The following is a 14,498-nucleotide window of genomic DNA, read 5'->3' on the forward strand; positions in this document are numbered from 1 at the left end:
ACCCCACAAAAGGTCCGTGCATGGCCCAACATGGGAAAAAACTGTATAAAACTGGGCAGAGCTGTGCATTCTGATCTGAATTAGTAAATGTAACATACATGTCCATTCCCCCCCCACAGGCACCACCACCCATGCCACCCTGACGGAAAGGCCAAGGAGTGCCAGTGCCCCACATGGAGACAGAGGCACCACTCAGGACACTGGAGAAGGAACTGTGGACACTGAGGAATACCCTGGCCCGTCACACAGTCCTGGACTGTCACCCTCCAGCAGCCCCACCCAGGACACCACTGCCACCCCTACCACCCAGCCACCAACATCTGCACTTGCCCAATGACCCCACACCAGTGTATCAAGGCCACAGACTGGTGGAACACAATTTACAGAGGACACAATCCCCACCTACCAACAGGCAGGATGACGATTGCCCAAGTAGAAGTGGTACCACCAGATCTGTGCAGGGGACACAGGCACAGGGAGCTAGGCCCAGTGGGAGGGTGTCAGTGGCCCAGGGGGGAGGCCAAAGGATGCATGCTGCAGCCCAGGAGGTGATTTCTGAGGTCCTGGGAGCATACCAACATACCCAAGACAGGATGGTCCAGATCCTGGCCACCCTGGTGGAGAGTGAAAGGGTGCAGATAGCCCAACATCAAGAGACCATGGAGCAGTGGAAACAACTCAATGCCACCATGGCCACTATTGCAGGGGTGCTGCAACACCACCAACCAACTCAGCCTGAGACCCTCACAAACCAGGATGCCCCTACCACTGACCAGGACACAGACCAGCCATCAACCTCAGCAGGAGCAACTGGACTGGTGTCACTGTCCAAGGACACACAGGAGACCAGTACCCCTACCTGTACCCAGCACCAGACACTCAAACAGTCCCTCAGATCCAGATATGGCACTGGAACACCTGTCAAGACCAAGGCACCCTCAAAAAAGTGACTTTGACATGAACTGTCTCCCAAGTGTGCCAGTGTGCTACCATCCTCACCAGCCAATAGCAGCTCAACAGCTTGCAAGGTACAGATGGACCTATACCCACTGCCACCAATCACACAGCCCATGTACCCAGTATGGACATCCACCCTCAGCCAACTCCCTATCACTCTAATGTGCACCAATGTAATCCTGACAACAAATAAACCAAAGGTACACCAATTCCTATGTCCCCTGTAATTATGTTGAATCAAATTGAAGTGTGAAGGCATTTGCCAGTTAAATTCAATAATATGACCTTTATTGCAGGAATGTCACCCCATGCACAACATTGTGTGGAGTAAACTGAAATGTACACCATGTTGGTTATCATGGCACATGGCACCTTACATTTATGTAACAGTGTCAATAACTACAGACCCCACATCCCCATAGGGAATTAGTCATACTGACAATATGCACTGCAGACAACATCATCAGAGAACAGTACCTCATAGTCACTGGAAGTATAGTTGGATCAGTTGGGTCCTGAAGTGAACATCTTCGCCCTCTTCATCCTAACCATCACTATCATCCCCTCTCAGAGGAAGCAGGTCTGGATATACAGCACCCTCCCCCTCCAGTAGGGGAATAGACTTCCTCAGAGCCACGATGTGCAGCATGCAGTTGGCCACCACTACTCTACACACCTTCTCATTGCCATAGCACAGGAATCCCTCAGAGAGGAGGAGGCAATGGATTCTAGCCTTCAGGAGACCTATAGTGCGCTCTATCACCCTCCTAGGCATCATTGTAATTCCTTTCTTCATCTGTCATAAGATTCCTCACTGGTGTCAGGTGCCAATGTATGTTGGGATAACCAGAATCACCTGCAAAAGTGGGCGAAACAGGACTGTAACAAACTACCATCCCTTGCAGATAGCGTGGCTGTCAGCTTTGTACAGAAAAAGTGTCAAACACACTCACCTATGAGCCATTCTCTGTCCCCTTGTAGTTGTTCCATCATGTGAGGCACACTTCTGTTCCTCAGGACAAATGAATCATGGACTGATTCAGGGAACATGGCATTCACATGTGAAATGTACTGGTCTGCAGTACACACCAATTGTATGTTCATTGAGTGGAAGTTCTTCCTGTTTATGCACACCTGTTCACTTACTCTTGGGGGATGAGAGCTATGTGGGTGCCATTGATTGCACCTATCACATGGGAATATTGGCAAAGGCATAAAAGTCTGACTTGATGGCAGGGAGTTCAGCCCTTTGGGGAAACTTAACATACATCTGCAGGTATAGTACAAATGCATCCAGGAATTTGGACAGGGTAAGGCTAAATATTGGCTGTGAGAACCCTGCACTCATGCCCACTGTCACATGAAATGAGTCCATGGCCAGGAAATTGAGTATAGAGAGAACTTGCACTTCAGTAGGGATGGCATGCTGATTCCGAATTGCCAGTCTGAGAACAGGATCCAGTAATGCACAAATTTCATGGATAGTAATATGAGTGAGTCTGTAGTTGATAATGATGTGATGTTCCACCATGGTCTCCAAATCAACAAGAGGTCTGTACACAGATGGGGCCTTCCCTCGCCACATGGGTCTGTACCTAGGAGGAGTGGAGAACAGATGTGAGGGACACACATTCATTTGCATGACTTGTTGTGTATAAAACACTGCAGTACAACATGTAGGTTACACACAATCATTGTAGGATGTACAACTGGAGTGACATGTTTGAACTGATATGTCTGGACTGTTGGGGGTAGTAAATAGTCATTTGGGGATGCGAATGAGGGCTGGAGTCCATAGGGCCTACATGGGGCCCATGACCAGGAAATATCTGCGTAGTACTTGCAAAATGGCAGCCCCCTGCCATCCAGATATACAGCAGTGGAAGTGACCTCATATCGCTAGCGGTTGTTGTAGTGGCGTAAGGTGGTGTTCCCCGCTGTGCACCCATTCACTGGTTAACATGGTTGTCAATGGGGAATATGGGCGTATCATGATCGCCACCGGCGGTGACGGTGCACACCGCCGCAGAGCGTACGTAATTTCGGCATCCCCAGTTCACTTGACTCACGGATTCCATGCATGGAAGTACTGCACTGAGTGTGCTGCTGTGTCCTGCCTCTGGTTACTCAAATGGAAAGAGTCACAGGGGAAAGGGCTCTGGCCTTCACCACGGGAGAGCTGGAGAAGCTGGTGGATGGGGTCCTACGCATGTATGCTGAGTTATATGGGCAACCAGAGATGCAGGTGAGTAGGCGGATGGCATGCATGGGTGTGTGTGATGGTGGTGGATGCCTGTCTGCATGTGTGCACAATTTGTATCTGCACAGCCGTTGAATGTTTGACAATCAGCTTGAGTGAGGTGGTGGAATGATGTTGTTAAGTGTCCATCCCATAGGGGACGTATAGCCAGCGGTATCAAATGGGCCTTGTCTGACCTCTGTGTTACTTTTTTGTGTGTCCCCTACCGGTCAGTGCCCATCAGAAGAGGGGACTCTGGCAGGTCATCGCCAGGGAGGTGCGGACCCTAAGAGTCTACAACAGGCGGCACACCCACTGCAGAAGCGGTGGGAGGACCTGCGGCGCAGGGCCAGGAAGACCTGTGAGGCCCAGCTAGGGAAGTCCTCCCAATGAGGAAGGGGTGCCTGTCAGGCCCTGACCCCCCTAATGTGCCGCATTCTGGTGGTGGCATATCCAGACTTGGATGGGTGCTTGAAGGCTGCACGGGCAGTGAGAAAATGTACATTAACTTAATCATACACCATAGCTGCTAGGCATCTGTTTATCTTTATTATGTTGCCATGTGCTCGACAAACCTCCTGAACTTTGATGATTGACCTTGTGTTCACAGCCTTGGGCTGCAATCTGCTTATCGCTGTAATTTACTTGTTCTAACCGTAGTTCCGAGAATGTTTGTGCTTAATCAGTAACTGCCAGAACAGGTTCGTACAGGTCGTTGCCGCCTCCTGCCTGCTGCATCTGTACCTTCTCCCACCACACGTGTATCCCTGAAATATTCTGAAGGCCGCAGAGGACCTTGAATACGCTAGGGGTGGAGTTGTCCTCTGACTAAGCAGTTTTGTGTGTATATAATGTTGGGTGCCCCAGAGTGAAGGGGCAGCCTCCGTAGGATAGTCACTTGACTGTCCTGGGACTCTGTACTGGCTCGGGCTAGTAAACCATCTAATACATCTTATCTTTTCTCCTACAGTTGGAGACTCCGTCTGGTTTGTGTAATGTATGACTATATACCCTGAGGACTTAGGGTGTCCCTCCACCACTGAGAGAGAATCAGAGACATTTTCTCCCGGTTACTCAGTTGGCGCCCGAACAGGGACACCATCCAGGCATCCAGGAGGTTGTCCCGGTGACGGAGGACTCATTGACGAATTTCCAAGGGAGGCGCCCCACATCTGATCCTGAGCACCAATTTTTAGTTGTGGACCTGCGGACTTCGACTACTGGGTCTTTCGGTCACCTGAGATACCTCCTGGCACTGTCTGGACTGGTGTCTCTGTCTTCTGTGAATAATCAGAGTCCCTGACTGACGGAGAAAATAGAGTGTCAGGTAAGGACAGGAATTTGAAATTCCTGTCTAAAACTGTCTGTATCTGTTTCTTTTAAAAAAGGTAAAATCGCTCTTTGCAAAGATCGACGTCGGTGGTAAAACGGACCTAAGTTGTCTGATATATATTATGATATAGTAGGAGAAAGCATATTTGCATTTGAGTTGTTTTGAATGCCACTGATGTAAGAAATTGAATGGTTTATTTCTGCAATATTTATCGTACTACATACATAATGCCGGTACTGAGTCGTTTTAGAAAATGGTGTTGTTGTTGTTGTAACAAGGACTCCTGCTCCTCCGGCCGGGACTCCAAATCATGACATGTATGTTAAATAAGGGATAGGCCCTATTGTCTGGTCTGACATATGGAGGAAAAGAACGAGAACTAATTCAGACCTACAATGGCCTATTCATGGCACCTTTGAAGATAGTAAACTTAATTATTTACAGGAACGATTGTTTGCAACTAAAAGTAGACCAGGCATGTTCGACTCTTTGCGGATCTGGCAGAAAGAAGCAGACCAGAAACGCAAAAAGGCGGAAAAGGACGCTAAAAGACATATGACTAGAACACTGACTGATAAAGCAGGTGAATTAGACAGGATAGAATGTGAACAAGGCATTATGGCGTTTGACAGGACACACCGCTTGAATACTGATAAATGTTACCCTTCCCAGACACTTCAGGAAAAAAACGACGGAAGAAGACCCACTTATGAATGACTTGTTAGATAAGCCACCAATATACACGCCCCTGTTATACCCCGTTTTACCTAATTAACCACGGGTGCCAGGCACGCCTATTGTCACACCTCCCGTTGGGTCTAATACACGCACCCTACAGCCCCTTACCACTCCTGTGATACAGACGCCTCAGGAATATGGTCCCCAGGGTCCCACTGCTCCTCCCGCTACTATTCTTCCCCCTCTGAATAGATTACCCGTCTCATGGTCCGCGGAACGCCCTACAACTTCTGGGTCAATAGTTTCTCCATCCCTTCGAGACACCCCGCGTCCCACCACTCCACGAAAGAGTACTTTACAGAGTCAATTGTTCTCCAGTCCTCATGAGGAGGATGTGGTGGACGAGCTGACTCGCCGATGGATGACTAACTGGAATGAGTATGGGGCACATGATATTTACCAGACCATAAGGCAGTGGAGGACCCAAGTACATTTTCACGCGGCCTCTCTTATGTGTGAATTGGTCATCACCGAATAAGAAGATACGGGAATACCGACCCCGGAGGGCCTGGTCGCCCTCAGAAACCGTGCCTCCGGCAGAGTCCCCTTCGGGACAGACCTTTTTTTCTTATGCTGTCACCCTTCTTACGTTTCGGGACCGTCTGTATTTATGCGACTCCAGTCCTGACACCAGCATGTTCCCAATGAGGGAGGTCCCACCTGTATGGCACGCACCAGTACCGGCGGTTGAGAACAACGCAGCAGTACCTGGCCACTTCCAACAAATATGGGTCCATACCCCATGGAAGATGACCGAAACGTATGCATTCAAAGCAGCGTTACCCGACCCCCGATAGAATCCAGCATGTTATTATAAGGAGTTGAAACAGACGTTAGACTCCTGTGTAATGACATTGTCCGATATTGACATGTTGATGGCTGCGGTAGTTCGCCCCGACATTTGGACACGTATACAATGTGCTGACCATGTTGCTGAACTCGGGGGTACCTGGGCAGCATTTGAAGGAACGAGCGTGCACGAACAGGGGGAGCAAAATCTGAACCAATAATATTAGCTCCCCCAGATCGCATTGTAGATTTCATGAAAACAATGTTAACGCTGCATAGAATAAATTGGGATAAGTTGTCAGCTTGTAAGCAGAAAAAGGGTGAGAGTGTTTCAGACTTTTTCACTAGGTTTGAGAATATATTCTCTGACTTTAGAGGGCAGGATATGGCCACCGAAGGTGGACTCCGATTGTTTGTGGACAAATTTGTTGCTAACCTGTTACCTGACATAAACGCTAAATTGAAACTTTGTGAAAGTACTTGGCCAGTGATAACATCCACTGGTATTCTGACAATGGCCCAATATTACGAGAATAGGGAAATAGAGGAGCAAGAGAAAGCGGACAAAAAGACTAAAGATTTGAAGACAAAAATATTAATTCAACGGGTATATCCGCTGTCCCGTCCACAGCCTTCCAGGTCTCATTCCCAGGCCCCATCTAAAAACAAACAACTACTACCACCTTCCCGCCCGTCTCTAGGGTATTACCAATGTGTGTACTGTAAAGAGGAGGGCCATTGGAAAAATGATTGCCCAAATAAAGTTGGCCCCTCCCGAAATATCGCCCACCCGGATAATAGAGTACGCGGGCGCGCAGGCCCCTCCTCACAGAATACTGACAGAGACAGACAGCAAGTGGGACCGTGCTCGCACAGTACTCCGCGACAGAACTATTTTGACAATCCCTCCTCCAAAATTCCACAGCGCCAATTTTTTAATGATGGCTATGACCCAATGGAGGGACAAGGTTCCTCTTTCGATTAGGACGGCGTAGGACAGAGGTGGGTGGGACCGGTCTCTATCCCCGTTAAACAGAATGGCCCTCACATTGAAGTACAAGTCAACGGTACTCCTCGTTATTTTCTAGTGGACACAGTGGCCCTACTACAGCACCTTGCTCACCATAATCACAAGGTTTCTCTCCCTAAATTGCAGTATTGTAGACAGCAGGTCACCTATCTCGGTCACCTCCTGTCTAAGGAGGGACGTACCTTGACTGCTGAACGAGTACAAGCCATTCGAAACATACCTGTCCCACGGACTCAGAGAGATGTGAGAGCCTTTATAGGCATCACTTCCTTTTGTCGTCAGTGGATTCCAGCTTATTCCTTTCTCATCAAACCATTTTTGTCTCTCATACGTAAGGATTGTTCTCAGAACATTGAGTGGAATGATGATTTCCAATCCAGTTTTGATGACCTCAAGCACGCACTCTGTACAGCACCTTTGCTAGGCACACCTGACTATCGTAAGCCCTTCCAGTTGTATGTCTGTGAGAAGGACGGATGTTCCCTGTCCCTATTGACCCAGGAACATGGGGGCAAACAGCGCTCGTGTGCCTATTTTTTGGCCCTGTTAGATCCTGTGGCCCGTGCTCTCCCGGGATGTTTGCGCGCAGTAGCTGCGGCTGCAGTTGCGGTGCGCCAGTCTGCTGGGATAGTAATGGACTCCCCTCTCATGTTACTGGTTCCACATACTGTTGATGCATTACTGAATAAGACAAAAACGCAACATCTCACAAATGCCCATTTGAACACGTATGAATTGACACTTCTGGCTAGCCATATCACACTTCAGAGGTGTAACACACTCAACCCTGCCACCCTGCTGCCCCTCACGGAGGAGTTTGTGGATACCCACACTGATCTACATGACTGCATCCTTCGTACAGAAGATGAGACAAAAGACAGAGTAGACTTGCAAGATACTCCATTACATGATCCTGATGGAACACTATGGGGGTCATTCCAACCCTGGCGGTCGGTGTTAAAGCGGCGGTCAAACCGCCAACAGGCTGGCGGTAAAAAAAATGCAATTCCGACCCTGGCGGAAACCGCCAACAGAGACCGCCAATTTAACACACCGCCCGCCACTGAGGGACAAACAAACAGCGCAGCGGTCACCGCCAACAGACAGGCAGGAGACAACGTACCGCCCACCCTATCACAACCAACCAATCCGCCACCTTTTCCGGGGAGGTAGCCCCGCCGATAAAAACACGGCGGAAACAGCCATTTCAAACGGAAAACGCTCACCTCCACACACCCCACAAGGAATCTGGACAGCATGGAACCCGAACTACACATCCTACCAGCCATTGTCTTCCTGCTCCTCTACCAGGAGCACGAACGCCGGCGCAGAAGACAACGGTGAGTACTGCACCTACGACACAGGGGAGGGGGAGGCAAAAAATTACGGGGACACACATATGCGACACACCCACCCTCACCCTCAACCACTACAACACACACATCAATGCATAGCAACACATCACAGTTACACCCCCAAGCCCCCCGGAAGAATGCAAAGGCAAAAGGAAATGATTATAAATATAGAATTATATTGTAAGACTGAGTATAAAATATATCACACATCTATAACTTTATATACATAAATTGTTCAGTCCGATATGTCTATCAGCCATTGTTCGTGGGCCACTGGGCCAAAACACATGGGCAAAGCCCACACAGGATACCTGCCTCCAACGGAGAGAACACTGCAGGGGCATCAGATAGGAAAACTACAGGCACCTCAGGGGGAATGAAAGGGGGGGCACTTCAGCCAGATGAGTCCACGACGCCAGATCCACGAGGGGCCTCCATGGCCACTGTGCCATCCTGGGGAGTGCAAAGCCACAGTCTTACAAGTCTCTACAGTGGGTGGGTTACCCACTGTGCCATCCTGGGGAGTTCAAAGCCACAGTCTCTCAAGTCTCTACAGTGGGTGTGGTGCCCACTGTGCCATTCTGGGGAGTGCAAAGCCACAGTCTCTCAAGTCTCTACAGTGGGTGGCTTGCCCACTGCCATATCCTGGGGAATGCAAAGCCACAGTCTCTCAAGTCTCTACAGTGGGTGGGTTGCCCACTGTGCCATCCTGGGGAGTGCAAAGCCACAGTCTCTCAAGTGGATAACAGTCTCCACTGGTACTGGAGGGGGACTAGTGCCCAGAGTGCTTCGTGCAGCCCTGCCCGACACAGATGCGGGCCTGCCCCTTACGCCAATGGGCCAGCGGTGCTTGAGATGAAGGGCCCAGTTCAGCGGTGCTTGAGACGGCAGTGCCCAGCGGAGCAGTGCTTGAGATGAAGGGCCCAGCGGAGCGGTGCTTGAGATGAAGGGCCCTGTTCAGCGGTGCTTGAGACGGCGGTGCCCTGTTCAGCGGTGCTTGAGATGAAGGGCCCAGTTCAGCGGTGCTTGAGACGGCGGTGCCCAGCGGAGCAGTGCTTGAGATGAAGGGCCCAGCGGAGCGGTGCTTGAGATGAAGGGCCCTGTTCAGCGGTGCTTGAGACGGCGGTGCCCTGTTCAGCGGTGCTTGAGATGAAGGGCCCAGTTCAGCGGTGCTTGAGACGGCGGTGCCCAGCGGAGCAGTGCTTGAGATGAAGGGCCCAGTTCAGCGGTGCTTGAGATGAAGGGCCCAGTTCAGCGGTGCTTTAGACGGCGGTGCCCTGTTCAGCGGTGCTTGAGACGGCGGTGCCCTGTTCAGCGGTGCTTGAGATGAAGGGCCCAGTTCAGCGGTGCTTGAGACGGTGGGGCCCTGTTCAGCGGTGCTTGAGATGAAGGGCCCAGTTCAGCGGTGCTTGAGACGGCGGTGCCCAGCGGACCAGTGCTTGAGATGAAGGGCCCAGCGGAGCGGTGCTTGAGATGAAGGGCCCTGTTCAGCGGTGCTTGAGACGGCGGTGCCCTGTTCAGCGGTGCTTGAGATGAAGGGCCCAGTTCAGCGGTGCTTGAGACGGCGGTGCCCTGTTCAGCGGTGCTTGAGACGGCGGTGCCCTGTTCAGCGGTGCTTGAGATGAAGGGCCCAGTTCAGCGGTGCTTGAGACGGCGGTGCCCTGTTCAGCGGTGCTTGAGATGAAGGGCCCAGTTCAGCGGTGCTTGAGACAGCGGTGCCCTGTTCAGCGGTGCTTGAGATGAAGGGCCCAGTTCAGCGGTGCTTGAGATGAAGGGCCCAGTTCAGCGGTTCTTGAGATGGCGGTGCCCAGCGGAGCGGTGCTTGAGACGGCGGTGCCCTGTTCAGCGGTGCTTGAGACGGCGGTGCCCTGTTCAGCGGTGCTTGAGACGGCGGTGCCCTGTTCAGCGGTGCTTGAGATGAAGGGCCCAGTTCAGCGGTGCTTGAGATGAAGGGCCCAGTTCAGCGGTTCTTGAGACGGTGGTGCCCAGTGGAGCGGTGCTTGAAACGGCGGTGCCCTGTTCAGCGGTGCTTGAGACGGCGGTGCCCTGTTCAGCGGTGCTTGAGATGAAGGGCCCAGTTCAGCGGTGCTTAAGACGGCGGTGCCCTGTTCAGCGGTGCTTGAGATGAAGGGCCCAGTTCAGCGGTTCCTGAGACGGCGGTGCCCTGTTCAGCGGTGCTTGAGATGAAGGGCCCAGTTCAGCGGTGCTTGAGATGAAGGGCCCAGTTCAGCGGTTCTTGAGACGGCGGTGCCCAGCGGAGCGGTGCTTGAGATGAAGGGCCCTGTTCAGCGGTGCTTGAGACGGCGGTGCCCAGCGGAGCGGTGCTTGAGATGAGTGTCCTGGTCAGCGGATCCGGCCCAGGCATGGATGTCACTCGCCACCTGACATGTGGCTGGCGGGGCCTTCCTGCCCATCTGTCTGGTGGCTTGCAGGGCCCTCCTGGGCTGCAGTTCTCGGCCTGTGGGTGTCCTCCTGCCCACCTGGGACGTGGCTTGCGGGGCCCTCCTGGGCTGCAGTACCGGGCCTGTGTGTGTCCTCCTGCACACCTGGGATGGGGCTGGTGGGGCCCTCCTGGCCAGCTGGCCTGCTGCTGGACTTGTCGGGCGTTCTGCCCTTCCCACCCTTCCCTGCACGCTTGTGGCCCTTTCCCACCTTTGGCATGTGCCAGGTGCCACCCGACTTCCTGCCGGAGCCAATGTAGGGATTTTTGTCCCTGGGGTCTTTGGTCGCACGCGCTGGACACTGGCAATCTAAGGATGCTTTTCCGGTTGTGGGCTGGCCGTGCCTTGGCTCCTAGCTGAACTGGATGCCCTTGAGGGTGGGGGACTCCACAGTCCATGGACAACAGTCTTCACAGGTCCCGGTTTTGTGGTGGCTGAGGTGCTGATAGGGAGTCTTATGAGATGGACGGGGTGGGGGAGTTGTTGGAAAGAGGTTAAGGTTGGCAAGGAAAAGCAATTTGGAAAGAGAGGGACGGGTAGGTGTAGTGGGTATGGGAGTGGAGGAAGAGGATGTGGTTGTAGGAGTGTGAAGTCTGGTGTCTTTGGGTGCAGGTGCTTGGGCTGGAGGCTGTCGTGAGGTGGATGGCTGTTGGGTGGGTGGCTGCCTGCGTTTGTGTAGTTTGGAAGAGGGGGTGACAGACACACTGGGAGAGGACACAGGGGATGTGTAAATGGTAGTGGGGGTGGTGACTGCACGTGTGCCGGCTGTTCTGGTGGGTGTGCTGGTGATGGACGTAGTGGCTGAAGATGTTGTGCATGCAAGTGTGAGTGGAGACGTGACAGGGAGGGAGGAGGGAGACGAGGAGGAGGGGGACACAGTGGAGGCAGTGGCTGTTGGTATGTCTGCATGTGGATGTTGCTTGTGTGAATGCTTGTGTGATGTGTGGTGCTTATGTCTGGATGAGCTTCCCTTGGGTGTTGAGGTGTGTGCAGGCTGGTCTGATGGTGTGTCTGGGATAGGCAGAGGTACAGGGGATTGGGTCTGGGTGGAGGGAGTTGGAGGGGGTAGGCTAGAGACAGGGACAATTGCTGCCGTCAGTGCTGAGGCCAGAGCGTCGAACGATCGCTGATGGGCAGCCTGACCCGAATGAATGCCCTTCACGTATGCATTACTCTGGTGCACCTCCCTTTGTACACCCTGGATGGTATTCAAAAGGGTAGACTGCCCAACAATGATGGTCCTCAGGAGGTCAATGACCTCCTCACTGAGGGCAGCAGGGGCGACAGGGGCAGGGCCTGAGGTGCCTGGGGCGAAGGAGATGCCCACCTTCCTGGGTGAGCGGGCACGGGGCAAACACTGAGGGGCTGCTGGGAGGGCGGTGCTGGTGCGCTGGGTGGCGGCTGTACCTGTTGTTGCTGGGGGCACGGATGTTGCCGCCACCACAAGGGAGTTCCCTTCAGAGAACGAGTGGCTGTCACTGACATCAGCACGAGTCCCCGCTGTGGAGCTCCCCTCCGTCTCACTGGTGAAATCCGAGTCAGTTGCATGGCCCGCCATGGCCATGTGAGATGCAGCTCCCTCGTGCTCCAATGCCACTTCTCCTCCGCCTGATGATGCTAATGCACACATGAACAGGAAGACCACAAAAAAGGGGGGGAGGAGAAATAAAGACATGTTGAGTGCATGGATTACCGCTACCGTTGGTGGACAAGACAGACACAGAAGCCCCCTGCACTACGCCGCACACTTGGGGTCCACTACACAATCCGTGAGACATGGCCTACAAGCCTATGGACGACAACTGCACACATAGATGACACAGGGCCATGGATACCTGTACTTGGCACCCTACAGAGGTGGGGGCACAGGGCCATGCCTTACGGAGGGGCCTAGCCTACAGAAATCGCCCTGGCCTAGGAATACCCACAGCCCTCCTCCCCCACCCAGACACCTCCACTGCACGCAAAGTCAGCAGAATGTATTTGTACTCACCCCCTTGTGTCTGCTGTGATGTCCTCACGCGCCCATCCAAATCGGGGTAGGCCACCGCCAGGATCCGGGACATCAGGGGGGTCAAATGACGACTGGCACCCCTCCTATGTTGGGAGGCCATCCCCAGCTGAGCCTCCACCGTCTTCCTGCTCCAGCGTCGGATGTCCTCCCACCTCTTCCGGCAGTGGGTGCCCCGTCTGTTGTGGACCCCCAGGGTCCAGACGTCCTTGGCGATGGCACGCCAAATCGCGACTTTCTGGTGGGCGCTGACCTATGTGACATGTACAGGGAGTGAAAAATTGTCATCACCTTCTGCATGCTTGATGTGAGTGGCCCCCCATCCCCACCCTTGCCATGTGGCACGTGCTCTCATCTGTCGTTTGATGCATGCCTCAATCGCTCCCCTCCCCACCATCTTTCATCCACCCCACTCAACCCAGGCATTGCCCACTAAGCATGGTCCCAGTGTACTTACCTGTTGGTCTGGAGGACCGTAGAGTAGCGCATACTTGGGGAGGACCCCATCCACAAGTTTCTCCAACTCCTCCGCAGTGAAGGCAGGGGCCCTTTCCCCAGTCGCATGAGCCATTGTCTCTTCCAGACCGAGGTCACAGCAGCACTTGCAGTGTAGGTCCTCTCCTGTCGAAGATCAGCTATCGAGTGATTAAGCAGATAGAAAATGGCAGTCACGCCCGCGGCGGTGCGTACCGCGACCGCCGGCGCACATCGTCATTGGCTCCTGAAACCCATAGGGTTCAATGTTAACCAATGCAGCTTAGCGCCGCGGTCTTCGACCGCCTACCGCCGCGGTGTGCCACGCCAGCACATTGACCTCACATCCCACTGTCGCACTTCACAGGTCTGGCAGCTGCCATTTCGAGGGCCCACATGGCCTAATTACCAACTGCGTAACACATACCTAGGCCATGCACCAACATTCATACAAGCCATTCAATGCATTGGGAATCGTGTTATGTGCAAGCTGTGGTTACGTACCTGTGGGTTGCTTGACTCTGTGCTCGCTGTTGTCCTTCATAGGCACCGTCCGCTGGGACATGCGAGGAGATGGAGGAATCTTCCTGTGTACAGACCGCTGGTGGACCTGTCGACAATGGAGGAACGACATGTCATACTGACATACAGGCTTGACCGAGCCACTATACAGGAACTGTGTGCCCAGCTGGAGCCAGACCTGATTTCACCCATCCGCCAACCCACAGGGATCCCCCCTCTAGTGCAGGTGCTGTCAGTACTCCATTTCTTAGCAAGTGGGTCATTTCAAACAACAGTGGCCATATCATCAGGGATGTCCCAGCCTATGTTTTCCAAGGTGTTGTCCAGAGTGTTGTCTGCCCTGCTGAAACACATGCGGAGCTACATCGTTTTCCCTGAGGTGGGGGATTTGCCTACAGTGAATGGTGATTTCTATGCCCTTGGACATATCCCCAACATCATAGGTGCCATTGATGGGACACATGTTGCTTTGGTCCCCCCCAGCAGGAGTGAACAGGTGTACAGGAACCGGAAGAGTTATCATTCCATGAATGTACAGATGGTGTGTTTGGCTGACCAGTACATCTCCCATGTTAATGTCAAATTCCCTGGGTCAGTGCATGACGCCTA

The sequence above is a fragment of the Pleurodeles waltl genome, chromosome 1_1 (assembly GCF_031143425.1).
Source record: "Pleurodeles waltl isolate 20211129_DDA chromosome 1_1, aPleWal1.hap1.20221129, whole genome shotgun sequence".
Taxonomy (NCBI): Eukaryota; Metazoa; Chordata; class Amphibia; order Caudata; family Salamandridae; genus Pleurodeles; species Pleurodeles waltl.